The sequence below is a fragment of the Dromaius novaehollandiae genome, chromosome 17 (genome assembly GCF_036370855.1).
Source record: "Dromaius novaehollandiae isolate bDroNov1 chromosome 17, bDroNov1.hap1, whole genome shotgun sequence".
NCBI lineage: Eukaryota > Metazoa > Chordata > Aves > Casuariiformes > Dromaiidae > Dromaius > Dromaius novaehollandiae.
Genome location: NC_088114.1, coordinates 300,066 through 322,011, shown reverse-complemented (window position 1 = coordinate 322,011; position 21,946 = coordinate 300,066). Strand labels below are relative to the sequence as shown.

The window sequence follows — 21,946 nt, the reverse complement described above, 5'->3', positions numbered from 1 at the left end:
AAGCCGGGGCGGGGGGGGGAAGTTGCGCTTGATTTGTGGGGAAAACACCGAGCAGCCAGGCTTGCACAACTCTGAAATAAATAAGCAAATGTCTCTCCTGAGCGTGTCATTATTGGCTTAGTGCACAGCGGGCAACGAATCCGCTTTTCGGACAGCAGCGTGACCAGGCAGGGTTGTCCCCGGGGGCTGGGGCTGTCCCTCTTGGAAATGGGGAGGGCGGGAAGAGTAGGAGGGGTGCTGCGGGCTCCTGGGGGTCGTAGCTTTGCTCAGGATTGGGGCCGGTTAGGCAGCTGCTGGGAGGAGTGGCGGTGCTGGGAGGGCACGGTGCGGAGCTGTCCTGCTGTGCAGCGCAAGGGAAAGTCGACCAGCACCGTTGCTGTCCGAGGACCCTGGAACAGCCCGAGAGACCCTGGAACAGCCACCCCACGGACACCGTGTCACTGCCTCGCAAGGCCACTGCATGCAGGTACGTTTGACTACATCGGGCAGAAGAAATGTAAGCCGAAGGATCAGGGCAAATAGCTGCTTGTCTAGGTTTGTTACCTAGCGACGCACTGGCAAAGCTTTTTATGAACACCTGTACTCGATCGAGTGCGTATTCATTCTGTGAATATTAATTACTGCCAGACCGCGTACGTCACTGATGCTTTAAAGCAAGTCCGTGGCGCTGGGGTAGCACGTGTAGTGGAGGCTAAATGCAGTAATACCTCGTTTTGATGTTGTTCTCTTATACGAAAGCACTTGGAGCAGATTAAGACATTTCTCGTCCTATTTTGTTTATTGAGTGGGCCCTGATACTGGGGAGAAGCTGCCGTGAAGCAGACCTAGTAGTCAGCTTCCTTAGAGAAGGCGTCTTGTCCTGTATTTGAGGGCTTCCGGTACGTTTTGACAGACAGTAGTGAGTGACGGGTTTCCTTTGGAACCCCCGGGGAGCAGAAAGTTCTGCCGGGAAGGCAAAATGTTTCTTGCGGCTGGGTTGGAAGAAGCTGGCTGCTGATGCAAGGCAGTGACAATTCTGGGGAGTCGCGGGAAGTTTTGAAAAGACGGTCGTTCCCTTTTCTAGAAGGCTATGCACTTCGGTTCCTAATAGCTGTAGTAATGAAGCCAGGTAAGCGTTCGGGAGGAGCCCAAGCCACTTTTGTCTAGCGAGTATTTTGCAAGGGGGGCAGGAAAGCGCTGCGCCCTGCTCCTTGCTGCCCTCGCGTGTCTGAAAGGCGGCACTGCACGCGGGAGGGGGGGCGCGCTCACGGCTGCCCTCGCGTGTCGACAAGGCAGCACTGCAGCCGCCGGCGGCCACCGCTGCGTACGAAGACCGTTGCGGGCAGCCGGCGCACACGTGCGCGCTGCCGGTCGCCGCGTTGGCCGCTATTCTGCGCTCTCTCGGGGACGGGTAAGCGCAGGGGCCGCGCTCGTGCCCCCTGCCCGGTGCTCACGGACCGGGAGCGCTTTTCCCGAGAGGGCTTTTCCTTCTCGGTGCTTCCTGGGGGCGCGGGGACGGGCAGTGCCGTCTCGGAGCTGCTCCGCGGCGCTCTCTCCCCGGGGCAGCCCCAGCGCCTGCTCGCTGATCCCCGCCGCTCTCTCGGGCGCGGGCAGAGCAGCCTCGGGGCGCTCGCTGCTCGGCCTGAGCGCCGGGGTGGCGCGGCGGGCTGCGGTTGGCGCGCGGGAGCCGGCCGGCTGCAGCGCGGCGCTGCGACCACGCGAGGGTGGGGCCATTGCGGGTCTGGGCTGCCTCGCGCTCCGCTCCCCCGCCCCTCGCGCTCCCCCCGCCCCTCGCGCTCCGCTCCCCCCGCCCCTCGCGCTCCGCTCCCCCCGCCCCTCGCGCTCCGCTCCCCCCGCCCCTCGCGCTCCGCTCCCCCCGCCCCTCGCGCTCCGCTCCCCCCGCCCCTCGCGCTCCCCCCGCCCCTCGCGCTCCCCCCGCCCCTCGCGCTCCGCTCCCCCCGCCCCTCTCGCGCGGTCCTGGGCCGGCGCACGCGCGGTGCGGCGGCGCGAGCCCTGGGCGGCCGGCGCACGCGCGGTGCGGCGGCGCGAGCCCTGGGCGGCCGGCGCACGCGCGGTGCGGCGGCGCGAGCCCTGGGCGGCCGGCGCACGCGCGGTGCGGCGGCGCGAGCCCTGGGCGGCCGGCGCACGCGCGGTGCGGCGGCGCGAGCCCTGGGCGGCCGGCGCACGCGCGGTGCGGCGGCGCGAGCCCTGGGCGGCCGGCGCACGCGCGGTGCGGCGGCGCGAGCCCTGGGCGGCCGGCGCACGCGCGGTGCGGCGGCGCGAGCCCTGGGCGGCCGGCGCACGCGCGGTGCGGCGGCGCGAGCCCTGGGCGGCCGGCGCACGCGCGGTGCGGCGGCGCGAGCCCTGGGCGGCCGGCGCACGCGCGGTGCGGCGGCGCGAGCCCTGGGCGGCCGGCGCACGCGCGGTGCGGCGGCGCGAGCCCTGGGCGGCCGGCGCACGCGCGGTGCGGCGGCGCGAGCCCTGGGCGGCCGGCGCACGCGCGGTGCGGCGGCGCGAGCCCTGGGCGGCCGGCGCACGCGCGGTGCGGCGGCGCGAGCCCTGGGCGGCCGGCGCACGCGCGGTGCGGCGGCGCGAGCCCTGGGCGGCCGGCGCACGCGCGGTGCGGCGGCGCGAGCCCTGGGCGGCCGGCGCACGCGCGGTGCGGCGGCGCGAGCCCTGGGCGGCCGGCGCACGCGCGGTGCGGCGGCGCGAGCCCTGGGCGGCCGGCGCACGCGCGGTGCGGCGGCGGGCAAGATGGCGGCCGGCAGGGCGGGTGTTTTGGCTGGACGGCGGCGGGCGAGGGCAGAGGCAGGCTGGAGTCGAGCATGTGGGGGCCGCGGTGAGGCGAGGTGAGGCGAGCGTGTGCCTTCGGGTGGCCGCGGGTGTCGGGCTGTGTCCTGCCAGCCGGGGCCGTCGCTGCGTGGAGGCGGCGGGGCGGGGGGGGGGAGTCGGGCCGGGGGCCGCGCCGCGCCGGGTGTGCGCGGCGCCGGGTCTGCCGGAGCGCGGCTCTGACTCTCCCTTTTGCGTGTGTCGCCTGTAGGGCCCCGGTTCCTCCCCAGCGCGGGCCGGGGCGTGCGCTCGCCCCTGCGGACGCAGCCTGGAGGAGTGTGTGTGGGGTGTCTGCGCGGGGGTCTGGATGTCTCTAGCAGCGGCACGGCAGCCTGATGCCTCCTCTCGTCTGGGACGCGGGGTCCTTGGGGAGTTCCCTGCTGCCTCCTCTGGCGTTCTCTGCGAGCTCATAGATCCCTCCACCTCCTCTCCCCCCCCCCCCCCCCCCGCCCCGCTCCCCTGTCTGGTGGGGTGGGAGACCGGTGGCTGCTCCCGCCGAGCTGAGAGCCACGTAGGGCACCCCTGTGTGCTCACTACGCATCTGGGATGGCACCCCTGCCCTGAGGGCCCCGCAGAGTCCCACCCTTCCTGCAACCAGCCCCCCCAGAGCCATTAAACCACCCACAAATCCTGCCCCAACACCCCCACAGGCCCCAAAATGCCTCCGAGCCCTGCCGCAATGTTGTCACTGACTCCAGACCTTCCCCTGCACTCTGTGCAAGGCCCCAAACATTCCTCAAACTGCTGCCAGAGCCAGTGCCCGCAGCAGTGAGGCGTTCTAACAAAGATGGGGTGCGATGTGCGTCTCCGCCTCGACTCAGTCCCGCTTTAGAGAAACAGGAAGTTACAGCACTTCCTGGTGAAGAGTGTTGATGGGTGAATGTGCGGATGACAAAGAGACTTTTCTCTCTTTTCTTCTGAGCCGCCTCTCAGAAGCCTCTGTGTGTGCACGATGTGGCTGATCTGGGATAATCGTGCTGTGCGCAGTGCTTAAGGAGAACATTGCCCTAAAATGGAGGGCTAAGGAATAGCCTAAAAAACCTAAAAGGCTCGGGAAGAGCCAAAGAGAACACCGATGGGCTCTGGGAAGCCCCAGTGATGCTAGCGAAAACAGCGTGGCTTTTAGGCACCTCCTCAGAGCAGCAGCAATGTCTCGCTCCAGCCTATGGGACAATGGGGACTCTTAATTACCGCCTTGAATTACCACAAGTGTTGCAAAAGCAGAAGGGACTAGGGAGCATGCAGAGCAGGTTATGGACTATATGTCAAGTTTAAACAAGCAACAAGCCCCTCTGCAGACAGAAACAGGTTTAGCCCTAAGTAATAGACGAAGGTAGCTGTGAGTAACGTGAAGCGAAGCGGTGACGTCAGTCACCCCGAAAGCCTCGGAGAAGCGGTCTGAAAATCTGGTACCCTCGCGGCCTCGGCAGTCTTTTTGGTTTGTTTGGCAGGGTAGCCCACCGAAGGGGGACATCTCGAAGAGAAGCAGCAAGAGCTGGGGATCCGGTGGTTCATTTTGGTCGTCGCCTGTGAGGCCAGCATGCAAGAGTAAGAGGAAGCTAGGAGCAGTCTCAAAAAGGTAATAGGTCTGAAAGGGAGACAGGCAAATCGAGGGCTGTCGTTCCTCCACGTAGTTAAAGACCGAGAGAGTTGTCGGTTAAGCGCATGCATACGAGGGTTTGCGAACAGTAACAATAACACTGAAGCGGAATAAAAATAAGGTTTCGTGGAAGATGGCGTTAGGAAGGTATTAGGCGACGTGCCCGCCTGCCTAATAACCTAGCCCTAATTGCTGTGTGTAACGTTTCCAGACCGTTTACCCTGCAACGTATGGTGCAAAGTGCCGTATTAAGACCTTTCCCTTAAGGAAAAGAAGAAGAAAAAAAGAAAAAAAAGGGGGAAAAAGAAAACAGGGTAAAGAGAAAAAGATCATGCATAAACCTAAGCGTTTCACTGGAAGTAAAACGCGAGTTTATCGCTTCCTTACAGAGGTGGAACCAAGGACAGCAAATGCTGACGAGGAGAAGAGACGGACGAGCGTTTGCTTGCGGTTAATACCGAAGGGAGGGGATGAAACAAGGAAGCCAGAATGCAGCGGCCCCTCGATATCACCAGGAACTGCTACAGGAGGAGGCGTTCTGGCACGGGTAACTAGGGTAAGTATGGCTAATGACCGTTAGCAGTTATTTTGGCCTCCCCGAGGCAGCGCTGAGGACTAAGTAACCTGAGGGGCTCTGGCCTGGGTTGGGGCAGAAGTGCAGGCAGGCGGGATCAGGCATTTTCCTCTCAGCTCTCCGAGCTGAATCCTAGCCCTGAAGGAAAAAGCACTGGGGGGAGGCTACTCGGACACCTGCCATGTCGAGGGCAGGGGCAGGAGCTGACCCTTCCCCGACGGACGGACGGACGCTGGTGCGGCGGTGACTCTTTGGATATCGTAGGTAAGGGGAGGCACGCTGGTGCCGAGCTCCAGGGCGGTTTGCCTGAACACGATGCCTGAGGCAGGAGGTTACGCATTGTGTCCGGGGCTGGGAGCTGGTCCCCGAGTCCCATGTACTTGGGAGTGCCTGCGCTTGCCAGGGAGCCCGGTGCTGTTCCCAGAGCTGCGGGGAATTTCCCTTGCGTTGCCTGGACCCTCGGGGCTCTTGGGGGTGTTTCCCCTCATCGCGAGGGCTGCCAGAGCCCCTCCAGGGCTGCGTGAGGTCCCCGAACCGCTCCCGGATTTGCTTTTGGCACTCCGCAGTGTCGCTCGTGTGCCTGGGGCAGCCTGCAGGCGCCATCCTGTCAGCCGCGTTGAGCCCTGCGGCGTGCCTGGTGACCCCTCTGGTGTGCGCCAAGGCCCTTCCTCTGTATTTTGGTCTGCCCCAGAGCCCTGCACTTGCCTTCTGATGCCCTCAGGACCCCTCAGTTCACATTCTGGGTTGCCCCCGAGCCCTCTGCGTGCCTTTCGGTGCGCCCCGTGGCCCCGTGTGTGTTTTGCGGCACGCCGCAGAGGTCTCTGTTTAGCTTTTTCTCCTGTCCTGGAGTTTTCTGGGTGCTTCTGGGTGTGCCCCAGGGCCCTCCTTTTGGTGCCCCCCGAGTCACTCTGTTTGCTCTATCGTTGTTCTTTTTTTTTTTTTTCTTGACTTGTGTTGCACCCAGAGCTCTCGATTTGTTCTCTTGTGCTCCGCATACTCCCCTTTCCGCACTCTACACCCCAGGCAGGGCTCTCCCTTCAGCTCTCAGCAAGCTGCTGTCAGGAGAGTGGGGGTGCCTCTGCTGCCCTGGCAGCCCCAGCTGTCCCTGAAGGGGCTGATGGCCAGGCCCCCTGCCCAGTTCCTGCAGGCCCACAGCTGCGGGCCCTGGGGCTGGGATGAATGCCAGGGGGAGCTGGGTGGCAGGACAGGCCCCAGGTGGGGCTGATGGCAAGGGCAGGCCCACATTTGGGGGCTGGGGCTGCAGTTGGGGGGAGCTGGCGCTGGGGCAGGAGCTGGGCAGCGGAGCTGCCACGGAGCACGGCCCTTCGGGACCAGCCCGGCGGCCGCCCCGCGGAGGAGGTGAGCGAGGCCGGGGGAGGCGCGCTGCAGGCTGCGGGTCCCGCATGTGCCGGGGGTCCCGGCGGCTGGGAGCGTCCCGGGGCCACGGAGGCGGGGGGAGGAAGGGGGTGCGCCGGGGCTGTGGTGCGGTTTACTGCGCGGTCGGAGGAGCGCGGGGGGGGGGGGGGGGGTCTCCTGTGTCAGCTCGGGAGCGTGTCGGGGAGCGGGGGGAGGAGGGTCGTGGAGGGGCGGGGGCAGTGTCGGAGCTGAGGCGGGGCCGGTCGCGGGGGTGTCGGGGGAGCCCCGGGCCGGTGGTGGGGCTGGCGGGGCCGCGCTCGGGGCTCTGCGGCCGTTTCCGGGGGGACAGGGGGGAAGGGGAAGGGGGGCGGGACGGAAAGGAACGGAATGTGCCGAGGGTCAAAGGTGCCCCAGCGCTGCGGGTGGGGGGCGGGAGTTGGGGTGCGGGACTGCGGGGAGCCGTAGCTTTCGGCGCGGCATGCCGGGAGCAGTAGTCTTCCGGCACTGGGCTTCCGGTGGGGCCTGTTTGTTCTGAGCGCGGCATGCCGGGAGCAGTAGTCTTCCGGCACTGGGCTTCCGGGCGGCCATGTTGCTTGGCATGGCATGCCGGGAGCAGTAGTCTTCCGGCACTGGGCTTCCGGGCCGCCCTTTTCGCGTGCACGGTATGCTGGGAGGTGTAGTCTTCTCAGGCGGGGCTACTGGGTGACCATGCTGCGCCTCTCGAGGTGGCCCCGCGGGGGGGGCGGCGGCGGCAGGTCCCTGCCAGCGGGGTTCCCAGCAGGCGGCCGCGTGGCAGGCCAGGGGCTGTAGTGCCCGCTGGGTCTGTTCCTTACTGGACATGTGTCACTCACGCCTGAGTCCCCACAGGTCACGGGGGACAGTGGAATGCCCCTGTTTTTCCCCGGTACAGGGCAGGAAGTGTTTTCCATCTCCGATGGTGTTGCAAGACAACCTTGGAAGCTCAGAAAGAGTGTTCCTGCTGTTTAAACTAGGCAGATGAGGAGGAACACCCACCCCACCCCCCATTTCCTGGGAGGAAATAATTCTTTAATCAAGGCCATGCTAGAAGTGCTAAAGCCTTAAAGAAATAGTAAATCAAAATGTTTTGTTTTCTATGTAGACGTTGCCGATTTAGCAAAGGAATTCGAGGTATCCCCGAACTGAACTGTCCTCATTATAATACAAGAAAATCACGCCCATAGGTCAGAAAGACCTGTGCCCGGGTGAAGACCCCTCCCCTGAGCATGCGTAGTTTTAAAATGGTGTGTAAGCAATATTAGAATTGTATGTAAATCACTAACCAACCGGTGTAAGAGGGAAAGTTGCAAACCTTGCAACTTGTATAAATGCTACTTGGAAAGCCGGGGCGGGGGGGGGGGGAAGTTGCGCTTGATTTGTGGGGAAAACACCGAGCAGCCAGGCTTGCACAACTCTGAAATAAATAAGCAAATGTCTCTCCTGAGCGTGTCATTATTGGCTTAGTGCACAGCGGGCAACGAATCCGCTTTTCGGACAGCAGCGTGACCAGGCAGGGTTGTCCCCGGGGGCTGGGGCTGTCCCTCTTGGAAATGGGGAGGGCGGGAAGAGTAGGAGGGGTGCTGCGGGCTCCTGGGGGTCGTAGCTTTGCTCAGGATTGGGGCCGGTTAGGCAGCTGCTGGGAGGAGTGGCGGTGCTGGGAGGGCACGGTGCGGAGCTGTCCTGCTGTGCAGCGCAAGGGAAAGTCGACCAGCACCGTTGCTGTCCGAGGACCCTGGAACAGCCCGAGAGACCCTGGAACAGCCACCCCACGGACACCGTGTCACTGCCTCGCAAGGCCACTGCATGCAGGTACGTTTGACTACATCGGGCAGAAGAAATGTAAGCCGAAGGATCAGGGCAAATAGCTGCTTGTCTAGGTTTGTTACCTAGCGACGCACTGGCAAAGCTTTTTATGAACACCTGTACTCGATCGAGTGCGTATTCATTCTGTGAATATTAATTACTGCCAGACCGCGTACGTCACTGATGCTTTAAAGCAAGTCCGTGGCGCTGGGGTAGCACGTGTAGTGGAGGCTAAATGCAGTAATACCTCGTTTTGATGTTGTTCTCTTATACGAAAGCACTTGGAGCAGATTAAGACATTTCTCGTCCTATTTTGTTTATTGAGTGGGCCCTGATACTGGGGAGAAGCTGCCGTGAAGCAGACCTAGTAGTCAGCTTCCTTAGAGAAGGCGTCTTGTCCTGTATTTGAGGGCTTCCGGTACGTTTTGACAGACAGTAGTGAGTGACGGGTTTCCTTTGGAACCCCCGGGGAGCAGAAAGTTCTGCCGGGAAGGCAAAATGTTTCTTGCGGCTGGGTTGGAAGAAGCTGGCTGCTGATGCAAGGCAGTGACAATTCTGGGGAGTCGCGGGAAGTTTTGAAAAGACGGTCGTTCCCTTTTCTAGAAGGCTATGCACTTCGGTTCCTAATAGCTGTAGTAATGAAGCCAGGTAAGCGTTCGGGAGGAGCCCAAGCCACTTTTGTCTAGCGAGTATTTTGCAAGGGGGGCAGGAAAGCGCTGCGCCCTGCTCCTTGCTGCCCTCGCGTGTCTGAAAGGCGGCACTGCACGCGGGAGGGGGGGCGCGCTCACGGCTGCCCTCGCGTGTCGACAAGGCAGCACTGCAGCCGCCGGCGGCCACCGCTGCGTACGAAGACCGTTGCGGGCAGCCGGCGCACACGTGCGCGCTGCCGGTCGCCGCGTTGGCCGCTATTCTGCGCTCTCTCGGGGACGGGTAAGCGCAGGGGCCGCGCTCGTGCCCCCTGCCCGGTGCTCACGGACCGGGAGCGCTTTTCCCGAGAGGGCTTTTCCTTCTCGGTGCTTCCTGGGGGCGCGGGGACGGGCAGTGCCGTCTCGGAGCTGCTCCGCGGCGCTCTCTCCCCGGGGCAGCCCCAGCGCCTGCTCGCTGATGCCCGCCGCTCTCTCGGGCGCGGGCAGAGCAGCCTCGGGGCGCTCGCTGCTCGGCCTGAGCGCCGGGGTGGCGCGGCGGGCTGCGGTTGGCGCGCGGGAGCCGGCCGGCTGCAGCGCGGCGCTGCGACCACGCGAGGGTGGGGCCATTGCGGGTCTGGGCTGCCTCGCGCTCCGCTCCCCCGCCCCTCGCGCTCCCCCCGCCCCTCGCGCTCCGCTCCCCCCGCCCCTCGCGCTCCGCTCCCCCCGCCCCTCGCGCTCCGCTCCCCCCGCCCCTCGCGCTCCGCTCCCCCCGCCCCTCGCGCTCCGCTCCCCCCGCCCCTCGCGCTCCGCTCCCCCCGCCCCTCGCGCTCCGCTCCCCCCGCCCCTCGCGCTCCGCTCCCCCCGCCCCTCGCGCTCCGCTCCCCCCGCCCCTCGCGCTCCCCTCCCCCCGCCCCTCGCGCTCCCCTCCCCCCGCCCCTCGCGCTCCGCTCCCCCCGCCCCTCGCGCTCCGCTCCCCCCGCCCCTCGCGCTCCGCTCCCCCCGCCCCTCGCGCTCCGCTCCCCCCGCCCCTCTCGCGCGGTCCTGGGCCGGCGCACGCGCGGTGCGGCGGCGCGAGCCCTGGGCGGCCGGCGCACGCGCGGTGCGGCGGCGCGAGCCCTGGGCGGCCGGCGCACGCGCGGTGCGGCGGCGCGAGCCCTGGGCGGCCGGCGCACGCGCGGTGCGGCGGCGCGAGCCCTGGGCGGCCGGCGCACGCGCGGTGCGGCGGCGCGAGCCCTGGGCGGCCGGCGCACGCGCGGTGCGGCGGCGCGAGCCCTGGGCGGCCGGCGCACGCGCGGTGCGGCGGCGCGAGCCCTGGGCGGCCGGCGCACGCGCGGTGCGGCGGCGCGAGCCCTGGGCGGCCGGCGCACGCGCGGTGCGGCGGCGCGCAAGATGGCGGCGAGCAGGGCGGGTGTTTTGGCTGGACGGCGGCGGGCGAGGGCAGAGGCAGGCTGGAGTCGAGCATGTGGGGGCCGCGGTGAGGCGAGGTGAGGCGAGCGTGTGCCTTCGGGTGGCCGCGGGTGTCGGGCTGTGTCCTGCCAGCCGGGGCCGTCGCTGCGTGGAGGCGGCGGGGCGGGGGGGGGGAGTCGGGCCGGGGGCCGCGCCGCGCCGGGTGTGCGCGGCGCCGGGTCTGCCGGAGCGCGGCTCTGACTCTCCCTTTTGCGTGTGTCGCCTGTAGGGCCCCGGTTCCTCCCCAGCGCGGGCCGGGGCGTGCGCTCGCCCCTGCGGACGCAGCCTGGAGGAGTGTGTGGGGGGTGTCTGCGCGGGGGTCTGGATGTCTCTAGCAGCGGCACGGCAGCCTGATGCCTCCTCTCGTCTGGGACGCGGGGTCCTTGGGGAGTTCCCTGCTGCCTCCTCTGGCGTTCTCTGCGAGCTCATAGATCCCTCCACCTCCTCTCCTCCCCCCCCCCCGCCCCGCTCCCCTGTCTGGTGGGGTGGGAGACCGGTGGCTGCTCCCGCCGAGCTGAGAGCCACGTAGGGCACCCCTGTGTGCTCACTACGCATCTGGGATGGCACCCCTGCCCTGAGGGCCCCGCAGAGTCCCACCCTTCCTGCAACCAGCCCCCCCAGAGCCATTAAACCACCCACAAATCCTGCCCCAACACCCCCACAGGCCCCAAAATGCCTCCGAGCCCTGCCGCAATGTTGTCACTGACTCCAGACCTTCCCCTGCACTCTGTGCAAGGCCCCAAACATTCCTCAAACTGCTGCCAGACCCAGTGCCCGCAGCAGTGAGGCGTTCTAACAAAGATGGGGTGCGATGTGCGTCTCCGCCTCGACTCAGTCCCGCTTTAGAGAAACAGGAAGTTACAGCACTTCCTGGTGAAGAGTGTTGATGGGTGAATGTGCGGATGACAAAGAGACTTTTCTCTCTTTTCTTCTGAGCCGCCTCTCAGAAGCCTCTGTGTGTGCACGATGTGGCTGATCTGGGATAATCGTGCTGTGCGCAGTGCTTAAGGAGAACATTGCCCTAAAATGGAGGGCTAAGGAATAGCCTAAAAAACCTAAAAGGCTCGGGAAGAGCCAAAGAGAACACCGATGGGCTCTGGGAAGCCCCAGTGATGCTAGCGAAAACAGCGTGGCTTTTAGGCACCTCCTCAGAGCAGCAGCAATGTCTCGCTCCAGCCTATGGGACAATGGGGACTCTTAATTACCGCCTTGAATTACCACAAGTGTTGCAAAAGCAGAAGGGACTAGGGAGCATGCAGAGCAGGTTATGGACTATATGTCAAGTTTAAACAAGCAACAAGCCCCTCTGCAGACAGAAACAGGTTTAGCCCTAAGTAATAGACGAAGGTAGCTGTGAGTAACGTGAAGCGAAGCGGTGACGTCAGTCACCCCGAAAGCCTCGGAGAAGCGGTCTGAAAATCTGGTACCCTCGCGGCCTCGGCAGTCTTTTTGGTTTGTTTGGCAGGGTAGCCCACCGAAGGGGGACATCTCGAAGAGAAGCAGCAAGAGCTGGGGATCCGGTGGTTCATTTTGGTCGTCGCCTGTGAGGCCAGCATGCAAGAGTAAGAGGAAGCTAGGAGCAGTCTCAGAAAGGTAATAGGTCTGAAAGGGAGACAGGCAAATCGAGGGCTGTCATTCCTCCACGTAGTTAAAGACCGAGAGAGTTGTCGGTTAAGCGCATGCATACGAGGGTTTGCGAACAGTAACAATAACACTGAAGCGGAATAAAAATAAGGTTTCGTGGAAGATGGCGTTAGGAAGGTATTAGGCGACGTGCCCGCCTGCCTAATAACCTAGCCCTAATTGCTGTGTGTAACGTTTCCAGACCGTTTACCCTGCAACGTATGGTGCAAAGTGCCGTATTAAGACCTTTCCCTTAAGGAAAAGAAGAAGAAAAAAAGAAAAAAAAGGGGGGAAAAGAAAACAGGGTAAAGAGAAAAAGATCATGCATAAACCTAAGCGTTTCACTGGAAGTAAAACGCGAGTTTATCGCTTCCTTACAGAGGTGGAACCGAGGACAGCAAATGCTGACAAGGAGAAGAGACGGACGAGCGTTTGCTTGCGGTTAATACCGAAGGGAGGGGATGAAACAAGGAAGCCAGAATGCAGCGGCCCCTCGATATCACCAGGAACTGCTACAGGAGGAGGCGTTCTGGCACGGGTAACTAGGGTAAGTATGGCTAATGACCGTTAGCAGTTATTTCGGCCTCTCCGAGGCAGCGCTGAGGACTGAGTAACCCGTTCCTGCCCTGTGGCTGCTGTTCCCTGTATCTGCCTTAGCTTTGCTTTGGCTGTTTCTCTTTTGTTTTGTTATCGTACACGCAGCTACGGAAAGGAATAGATGTCATACTTACTTTTTTAGATTAATTGCCACGGCTGAAGTTGAAGAGACCAAGAAACGTAAGCTGCAAAGGGGCACATCTTGAAGAGAGGGGGCTAGACCTAGCGATGCAGTTGTTCGTTTTGGTCGTCGCCTGTGAGGCCAGCATGCAAGAGTAAGAGGAAGCTAGGAGCAGTCTCAAAAAGGTAATAGGTCTGAAAGGGAGACAGGCAAATCGAGGGCTGTCGTTCCTCCACGTAGTTAAAGACCGAGAGAGTTGTCGGTTAAGCGCATGCATACGAGGGTTTGCGAACAGTAACAATAACACTGAAGCGGAATAAAAATAAGGTTTCGTGGAAGATGGCGTTAGGAAGGTATTAGGCGAAGTGCCCGCCTGCCTAATAACCTAGCCCTAATTGCTGTGTGTAACGTTTCCAGACCGTTTACCCTGCAACGTATGGTGCAAAGTGCCGTATTAAGACCTTTCCCTTAAGGAAAAGAAGAAGAAAAAAAGAAAAAAAAGGGGGGAAAAGAAAACAGGGTAAAGAGAAAAAGATCATGCATAAACCTAAGCGTTTCACTGGAAGTAAAACGCGAGTTTATCGCTTCCTTACAGAGGTGGAACCAAGGACAGCAAATGCTGACGAGGAGAAGAGACGGACGAGCGTTTGCTTGCGGTTAATACCGAAGGGAGGGGATGAAACAAGGAAGCCAGAATGCAGCGGCCCCTCGATATCACCAGGAACTGCTACAGGAGGAGGCGTTCTGGCACGGGTAACTAGGGTAAGTATGGCTAATGACCGTTAGCAGTTATTTTGGCCTCCCCGAGGCAGCGCTGAGGACTAAGTAACCTGAGGGGCTCTGGCCTGGGTTGGGGCAGAAGTGCAGGCAGGCGGGATCAGGCATTTTCCTCTCAGCTCTCCGAGCTGAATCCTAGCCCTGAAGGAAAAAGCACTGGGGGGAGGCTACTCGGACACCTGCCATGTCGAGGGCAGGGGCAGGAGCTGACCCTTCCCCGACGGACGGACGTACGGACAGACGCTGGTGCGGCGGTGACTCTTTGGATATCGTAGGTAAGGGGAGGCACGCTGGTGCCGAGCTCCAGGGCGGTTTGCCTGAACACGATGCCTGAGGCAGGAGGTTACGCATTGTGTCCGGGGCTGGGAGCTGGTCCCCGAGTCCCATGTACTTGGGAGTGCCTGCGCTTGCCAGGGTGCCCGGTGCTGTTCCCAGAGCTGCGGGGAATTTCCCTTGCGTTGCCTGGACCCTCGGGGCTCTTGGGGGTGTTTCCCCTCATCGCGAGGGCTGCCAGAGCCCCTCCAGGGCTGCGTGAGGTCCCCGAACCGCTCCCGGATTTGCTTTTGGCACTCCGCAGTGTCGCTCGTGTGCCTGGGGCAGCCTGCAGGCGCCATCCTGTCAGCCGCGTTGAGCCCTGCGGCGTGCCTGGTGACCCCTCTGGTGTGCGCCAAGGCCCTTCCTCTGTATTTTGGTCTGCCCCAGAGCCCTGCACTTGCCCTCTGATGCCCTCAGGACCCCTCAGTTCACATTCTGGGTTGCCCCCGAGCCCTCTGCGTGCCTTTCGGTGCGCCCCGTGGCCCCGTGTGTGTTTTGCGGCACGCCGCAGAGGTCTCTGTTTAGCTTTTTCTCCTGTCCTGGAGTTTTCTGGGTGCTTCTGGGTGTGCCCCAGGGCCCTCCTTTTGGTGCCCCCCGAGTCACTCTGTTTGCTCTATCGTTGTTCTTTTTTTTTTTTTTTCTTGACTTGTGTTGCACCCAGAGCTCTCGATTTGTTCTCTTGTGCTCCGCATACTCCCCTTTCCGCACTCGACACCCCAGGCAGGGCTCTCCCTTCAGCTCTCAGCAAGCTGCTGTCAGGAGAGTGGGGGTGCCTCTGCTGCCCTGGCAGCCCCAGCTGTCCCTGAAGGGGCTGATGGCCAGGCCCCCTGCCCAGTTCCTGCAGGCCCACAGCTGCGGGCCCTGGGGCTGGGATGAATGCCAGGGGGAGCTGGGTGGCAGGACAGGCCCCAGGTGGGGCTGATGGCAAGGGCAGGCCCACATTTGGGGGCTGGGGCCGCAGCTGGGGGGAGCTGGCGCTGGGGCAGGAGCTGGGCAGCGGAGCTGCCACGGAGCACGGCCCTTCGGGCCCAGCCCGGCGGCCGCCCCGCGGAGGAGGTGAGCGAGGCCGGGGGAGGCGCGCTGCAGGCTGCGGGTCCCGCATGTGCCGGGGGTCCCGGCGGCTGGGAGCGTCCCGGGGCCACGGAGGCGGGGGGAGGAAGGGGGTGCGCCGGGGCTGTGGTGCGGTTTACTGCGCGGTCGGAGGAGCGCGGGGGGGGGGGGGTCTCCTGTGTCAGCTCGGGAGCGTGTCGGGGAGCGGGGGGAGGAGGGTCGTGGAGGGGCGGGGGCAGTGTCGGAGCTGAGGCGGGGCCGGTCGCGGGGGTGTCGGGGGAGCCCCGGGCCGGTGGTGGGGCTGGCGGGGCCGCGCTCGGGGCTCTGCGGCCGTTTCCGGGGGGACAGGGGGGAAGGGGAAGGGGGGCGGGACGGAAAGGAACGGAATGTGCCGAGGGTCAAAGGTGCCCCAGCGCTGCGGGTGGGGGGCGGGAGTTGGGGTGCGGGACTGCGGGGAGCCGTAGCTTTCGGCGCGGCATGCCGGGAGCAGTAGTCTTCCGGCACTGGGCTTCCGGGCGGCCATGTTGCTTGGCATGGCATGCCGGGAGCAGTAGTCTTCCGGCACTGGGCTTCCGGGCCGCCCTTTTCGCGTGCACGGTATGCTGGGAGGTGTAGTCTTCTCAGGCGGGGCTACTGGGTGACCATGCTGCGCCTCTCGAGGTGGCCCCGCGGGGGGGGCGGCGGCGGCAGGTCCCTGCCAGCGGGGTTCCCAGCAGGCGGCCGCGTGGCAGGCCAGGGGCTGTAGTGCCCGCTGGGTCTGTTCCTTACTGGACATGTGTCACTCACGCCTGAGTCCCCACAGGTCACGGGGGACAGTGGAATGCCCCTGTTTTTCCCCGGTACAGGGCAGGAAGTGTTTTCCATCTCCGATGGTGTTGCAAGACAACCTTGGAAGCTCAGAAAGAGTGTTCCTGCTGTTTAAACTAGGCAGATGAGGAGGAACACCCACCCCCCCCCCATTTCCTGGGAGGAAATAATTCTTTAATCAAGGCCATGCTAGAAGTGCTAAAGCCTTAAAGAAATAGTAAATCAAAATGTTTTGTTTTCTATGTAGACGTTGCCGATTTAGCAAAGGAATTCGAGGTATCCCCGAACTGAACTGTCCTCATTATAATACAAGAAAATCACGCCCATAGGTCAGAAAGACCTGTGCCCGGGTGAAGACCCCTCCCCTGAGCATGCGTAGTTTTAAAATGGTGTGTAAGCAATATTAGAATTGTATGTAAATCACTAACCAACCGGTGTAAGAGGGAAAGTTGCAAACCTTGCAACTTGTATAAATGCTACTTGGAAAGCCGGGGCGGGGGGGGGGGGGAAGTTGCGCTTGATTTGTGGGGAAAACACCGAGCAGCCAGGCTTGCACAACTCTGAAATAAATAAGCAAATGTCTCTCCTGAGCGTGTCATTATTGGCTTAGTGCACAGCGGGCAACGAATCCGCTTTTCGGACAGCAGCGTGACCAGGCAGGGTTGTCCCCGGGGGCTGGGGCTGTCCCTCTTGGAAATGGGGAGGGCGGGAAGAGTAGGAGGGGTGCTGCGGGCTCCTGGGGGTCGTAGCTTTGCTCAGGATTGGGGCCGGTTAGGCAGCTGCTGGGAGGAGTGGCGGTGCTGGGAGGGCACGGTGCGGAGCTGTCCTGCTGTGCAGCGCAAGGGAAAGTCGACCAGCACCGTTGCTGTCCGAGGACCCTGGAACAGCCCGAGAGACCCTGGAACAGCCACCCCACGGACACCGTGTCACTGCCTCGCAAGGCCACTGCATGCAGGTACGTTTGACTACATCGGGCAGAAGAAATGTAAGCCGAAGGATCAGGGCAAATAGCTGCTTGTCTAGGTTTGTTACCTAGCGACGCACTGGCAAAGCTTTTTATGAACACCTGTACTCGATCGAGTGCGTATTCATTCTGTGAATATTAATTACTGCCAGACCGCGTACGTCACTGATGCTTTAAAGCAAGTCCGTGGCGCTGGGGTAGCACGTGTAGTGGAGGCTAAATGCAGTAATACCTCGTTTTGATGTTGTTCTCTTATACGAAAGCACTTGGAGCAGATTAAGACATTTCTCGTCCTATTTTGTTTATTGAGTGGGCCCTGATACTGGGGAGAAGCTGCCGTGAAGCAGACCTAGTAGTCAGCTTCCTTAGAGAAGGCGTCTTGTCCTGTATTTGAGGGCTTCCGGTACGTTTTGACAGACAGTAGTGAGTGACGGGTTTCCTTTGGAACCCCCGGGGAGCAGAAAGTTCTGCCGGGAAGGCAAAATGTTTCTTGCGGCTGGGTTGGAAGAAGCTGGCTGCTGATGCAAGGCAGTGACAATTCTGGGGAGTCGCGGGAAGTTTTGAAAAGACGGTCGTTCCCTTTTCTAGAAGGCTATGCACTTCGGTTCCTAATAGCTGTAGTAATGAAGCCAGGTAAGCGTTCGGGAGGAGCCCAAGCCACTTTTGTCTAGCGAGTATTTTGCAAGGGGGGCAGGAAAGCGCTGCGCCCTGCTCCTTGCTGCCCTCGCGTGTCTGAAAGGCGGCACTGCACGCGGGAGGGGGGGCGCGCTCACGGCTGCCCTCGCGTGTCGACAAGGCAGCACTGCAGCCGCCGGCGGCCACCGCTGCGTACGAAGACCGTTGCGGGCAGCCGGCGCACACGTGCGCGCTGCCGGTCGCCGCGTTGGCCGCTATTCTGCGCTCTCTCGGGGACGGGTAAGCGCAGGGGCCGCGCTCGTGCCCCCTGCCCGGTGCTCACGGACCGGGAGCGCTTTTCCCGAGAGGGCTTTTCCTTCTCGGTGCTTCCTGGGGGCGCGGGGACGGGCAGTGCCGTCTCGGAGCTGCTCCGCGGCGCTCTCTCCCCGGGGCAGCCCCAGCGCCTGCTCGCTGATGCCCGCCGCTCTCTCGGGCGCGGGCAGAGCAGCCTCGGGGCGCTCGCTGCTCGGCCTGAGCGCCGGGGTGGCGCGGCGGGCTGCGGTTGGCGCGCGGGAGCCGGCCGGCTGCAGCGCGGCGCTGCGACCACGCGAGGGTGGGGCCATTGCGGGTCTGGGCTGCCTCGCGCTCCGCTCCCCCCGCCCCTCGCGCTCCGCTCCCCCCGCCCCTCGCGCTCCGCTCCCCCCGCCCCTCGCGCTCCGCTCCCCCCGCCCCTCGCGCTCCGCTCCCCCCGCCCCTCTCGCGCGGTCCTGGGCCGGCGCACGCGCGGTGCGGCGGCGCGAGCCCTGGGCGGCCGGCGCACGCGCGGTGCGGCGGCGCGAGCCCTGGGCGGCCGGCGCACGCGCGGTGCGGCGGCGCGAGCCCTGGGCGGCCGGCGCACGCGCGGTGCGGCGGCGCGAGCCCTGGGCGGCCGGCGCACGCGCGGTGCGGCGGCGCGAGCCCTGGGCGGCCGGCGCACGCGCGGTGCGGCGGCGCGAGCCCTGGGCGGCCGGCGCACGCGCGGTGCGGCGGCGCGAGCCCTGGGCGGCCGGCGCACGCGCGGTGCGGCGGCGCGAGCCCTGGGCGGCCGGCGCACGCGCGGTGCGGCGGCGCGCAAGATGGCGGCGAGCAGGGCGGGTGTTTTGGCTGGACGGCGGCGGGCGAGGGCAGAGGCAGGCTGGAGTCGAGCATGTGGGGGCCGCGGTGAGGCGAGCGTGTGCCTTCGGGTGGCCGCGGGTGTCGGGCTGTGTCCTGCCAGCCGGGGCCGTCGCTGCGTGGAGGCGGCGGGGCGGGGGGGGGGAGTCGGGCCGGGGGCCGCGCCGCGCCGGGTGTGCGCGGCGCCGGGTCTGCCGGAGCGCGGCTCTGACTCTCCCTTTTGCGTGTGTCGCCTGTAGGGCCCCGGTTCCTCCCCAGCGCGGGCCGGGGCGTGCGCTCGCCCCTGCGGACGCAGCCTGGAGGAGTGTGTGGGGGGTGTCTGCGCGGGGGTCTGGATGTCTCTAGCAGCGGCACGGCAGCCTGATGCCTCCTCTCGTCTGGGACGCGGGGTCCTTGGGGAGTTCCCTGCTGCCTCCTCTGGCGTTCTCTGCGAGCTCATAGATCCCTCCACCTCCTCTCCTCCCCCCCCCCCCCGCCCCGCTCCCCTGTCTGGTGGGGTGGGAGACCGGTGGCTGCTCCCGCCGAGCTGAGAGCCACGTAGGGCACCCCTGTGTGCTCACTACGCATCTGGGATGGCACCCCTGCCCTGAGGGCCCCGCAGAGTCCCACCCTTCCTGCAACCAGCCCCCCCAGAGCCATTAAACCACCCACAAATCCTGCCCCAACACCCCCACAGGCCCCAAAATGCCTCCGAGCCCTGCCGCAATGTTGTCACTGACTCCAGACCTTCCCCTGCACTCTGTGCAAGGCCCCAAACATTCCTCAAACTGCTGCCAGACCCAGTGCCTGCAGCAGTGAGGCGTTCTAACAAAGATGGGGTGCGATGTGCGTCTCCGCCTCGACTCAGTCCCGCTTTAGAGAAACAGGAAGTTACAGCACTTCCTGGTGAAGAGTGTTGATGGGTGAATGTGCGGATGACAAAGAGACTTTTCTCTCTTTTCTTCTGAGCCGCCTCTCAGAAGCCTCTGTGTGTGCACGATGTGGCTGATCTGGGATAATCGTGCTGTGCGCAGTGCTTAAGGAGAACATTGCCCTAAAATGGAGGGCTAAGGAATAGCCTAAAAAACCTAAAAGGCTCGGGAAGAGCCAAAGAGAACACCGATGGGCTCTGGGAAGCCCCAGTGATGCTAGCGAAAACAGCGTGGCTTTTAGGCACCTCCTCAGAGCAGCAGCAATGTCTCGCTCCAGCCTATGGGACAATGGGGACTCTTAATTACCGCCTTGAATTACCACAAGTGTTGCAAAAGCAGAAGGGACTAGGGAGCATGCAGAGCAGGTTATGGACTATATGTCAAGTTTAAACAAGCAACAAGCCCCTCTGCAGACAGAAACAGGTTTAGCCCTAAGTAATAGACGAAGGTAGCTGTGAGTAACGTGAAGCGAAGCGGTGACGTCAGTCACCCCGAAAGCCTCGGAGAAGCGGTCTGAAAATCTGGTACCCTCGCGGCCTCGGCAGTCTTTTTGGTTTGTTTGGCAGGGTAGCCCACCGAAGGGGGACATCTCGAAGAGAAGCAGCAAGAGCTGGGGGTCCGGTGGTTCATTTTGGTCGTCGCCTGTGAGGCCAGCATGCAAGAGTAAGAGGAAGCTAGGAGCAGTCTCAAAAAGGTAATAGGTCTGAAAGGGAGACAGGCAAATCGAGGGCTGTCATTCCTCCACGTAGTTAAAGACCGAGAGAGTTGTCGGTTAAGCGCATGCATACGAGGGTTTGCGAACAGTAACAATAACACTGAAGCGGAATAAAAATAAGGTTTCGTGGAAGATGGCGTTAGGAAGGTATTAGGCGACGTGCCCGCCTGCCTAATAACCTAGCCCTAATTGCTGTGTGTAACGTTTCCAGACCGTTTACCCTGCAACGTATGGTGCAAAGTGCCGTATTAAGACCTTTCCCTTAAGGAAAAGAAGAAGAAAAAAAGAAAAAAAAGGGGGAAAAAGAAAACAGGGTAAAGAGAAAAAGATCATGCATAAACCTAAGCGTTTCACTGGAAGTAAAACGCGAGTTTATCGCTTCCTTACAGAGGTGGAACCAAGGACAGCAAATGCTGACGAGGAGAAGAGACGGACGAGCGTTTGCTTGCGGTTAATACCGAAGGGAGGGGATGAAACAAGGAAGCCAGAATGCAGCGGCCCCTCGATATCACCAGGAACTGCTACAGGAGGAGGCGTTCTGGCACGGGTAACTAGGGTAAGTATGGCTAATGACCGTTAGCAGTTATTTTGGCCTCCCCGAGGCAGCGCTGAGGACTAAGTAACCTGAGGGGCTCTGGCCTGGGTTGGGGCAGAAGTGCAGGCAGGCGGGATCAGGCATTTTCCTCTCAGCTCTCCGAGCTGAATCCTAGCCCTGAAGGAAAAAGCACTGGGGGGAGGCTACTCGGACACCTGCCATGTCGAGGGCAGGGGCAGGAGCTGACCCTTCCCCGACGGACGGACGTACGGACAGACGCTGGTGCGGCGGTGACTCTTTGGATATCGTAGGTAAGGGGAGGCACGCTGGTGCCGAGCTCCAGGGCGGTTTGCCTGAACACGATGCCTGAGGCAGGAGGTTACGCATTGTGTCCGGGGCTGGGAGCTGGTCCCCGAGTCCCATGTACTTGGGAGTGCCTGCGCTTGCCAGGGTGCCCGGTGCTGTTCCCAGAGCTGCGGGGAATTTCCCTTGCGTTGCCTGGACCCTCGGGGCTCTTGGGGGTGTTTCCCCTCATCGCGAGGGCTGCCAGAGCCCCTCCAGGGCTGCGTGAGGTCCCCGAACCGCTCCCGGATTTGCTTTTGGCACTCCGCAGTGTCGCTCGTGTGCCTGGGGCAGCCTGCAGGCGCCATCCTGTCAGCCGCGTTGAGCCCTGCGGCGTGCCTGGTGACCCCTCTGGTGTGCGCCAAGGCCCTTCCTCTGTATTTTGGTCTGCCCCAGAGCCCTGCACTTGCCCTCTGATGCCCTCAGGACCCCTCAGTTCACATTCTGGGTTGCCCCCGAGCCCTCTGCGTGCCTTTCGGTGCGCCCCGTGGCCCCGTGTGTGTTTTGCGGCACGCCGCAGAGGTCTCTGTTTAGCTTTTTCTCCTGTCCTGGAGTTTTCTGGGTGCTTCTGGGTGTGCCCCAGGGCCCTCCTTTTGGTGCCCCCCGAGTCACTCTGTTTGCTCTATCGTTCTTTTTTTTTTTTTTTCTTGACTTGTGTTGCACCCAGAGCTCTCGATTTGTTCTCTTGTGCTCCGCATACTCCCCTTTCCGCACTCGACACCCCAGGCAGGGCTCTCCCTTCAGCTCTCAGCAAGCTGCTGTCAGGAGAGTGGGGGTGCCTCTGCTGCCCTGGCAGCCCCAGCTGTCCCTGAAGGGGCTGATGGCCAGGCCCCCTGCCCAGTTCCTGCAGGCCCACAGCTGCGGGCCCTGGGGCTGGGATGAATGCCAGGGGGAGCTGGGTGGCAGGACAGGCCCCAGGTGGGGCTGATGGCAAGGGCAGGCCCACATTTGGGGGCTGGGGCCGCAGCTGGGGGGAGCTGGCGCTGGGGCAGGAGCTGGGCAGCGGAGCTGCCACGGAGCACGGCCCTTCGGGCCCAGCCCGGCGGCCGCCCCGCGGAGGAGGTGAGCGAGGCCGGGGGAGGCGCGCTGCAGGCTGCGGGTCCCGCATGTGCCGGGGGTCCCGGCGGCTGGGAGCGTCCCGGGGCCACGGAGGCGGGGGGAGGAAGGGGGTGCGCCGGGGCTGTGGTGCGG

The 21,946-nt window shown here is 63.3% G+C and overlaps 2 long non-coding RNA genes across 5 annotated transcripts; both read left to right on the top strand.

Annotated features, from left to right (window-relative positions):
• The first annotated feature begins 251 nt into the window (after window positions 1-251).
• On the top strand, window positions 252-14,839 carry LOC135330184 (uncharacterized). Of its 3 annotated transcripts, none has more exons than XR_010391997.1 (7): window positions 252-466; window positions 4,260-4,387; window positions 4,798-4,964; window positions 11,697-11,824; window positions 12,235-12,401; window positions 12,594-12,757; window positions 13,168-14,839. It is a non-coding gene; the product is annotated as an uncharacterized LOC135330184 (long non-coding RNA). The 3 variants fall into 3 exon arrangements; XR_010391998.1 differs by lacking the exon at window positions 252-466 and adding an exon at window positions 1,203-1,390; XR_010391996.1 differs by lacking the exon at window positions 252-466 and adding an exon at window positions 2,739-2,828 and having other exon boundaries at window positions 13,168-14,838.
• Window positions 14,840-16,274: 1,435 nt separating this feature from the next.
• On the top strand, window positions 16,275-21,946 carry LOC135330183 (uncharacterized). Of its 2 annotated transcripts, none has more exons than XR_010391994.1 (3): window positions 16,275-16,476; window positions 19,730-19,857; window positions 20,268-21,946. It is a non-coding gene; the product is annotated as an uncharacterized LOC135330183 (long non-coding RNA). The 2 variants fall into 2 exon arrangements; XR_010391995.1 differs by lacking the exon at window positions 16,275-16,476 and adding an exon at window positions 17,196-17,400.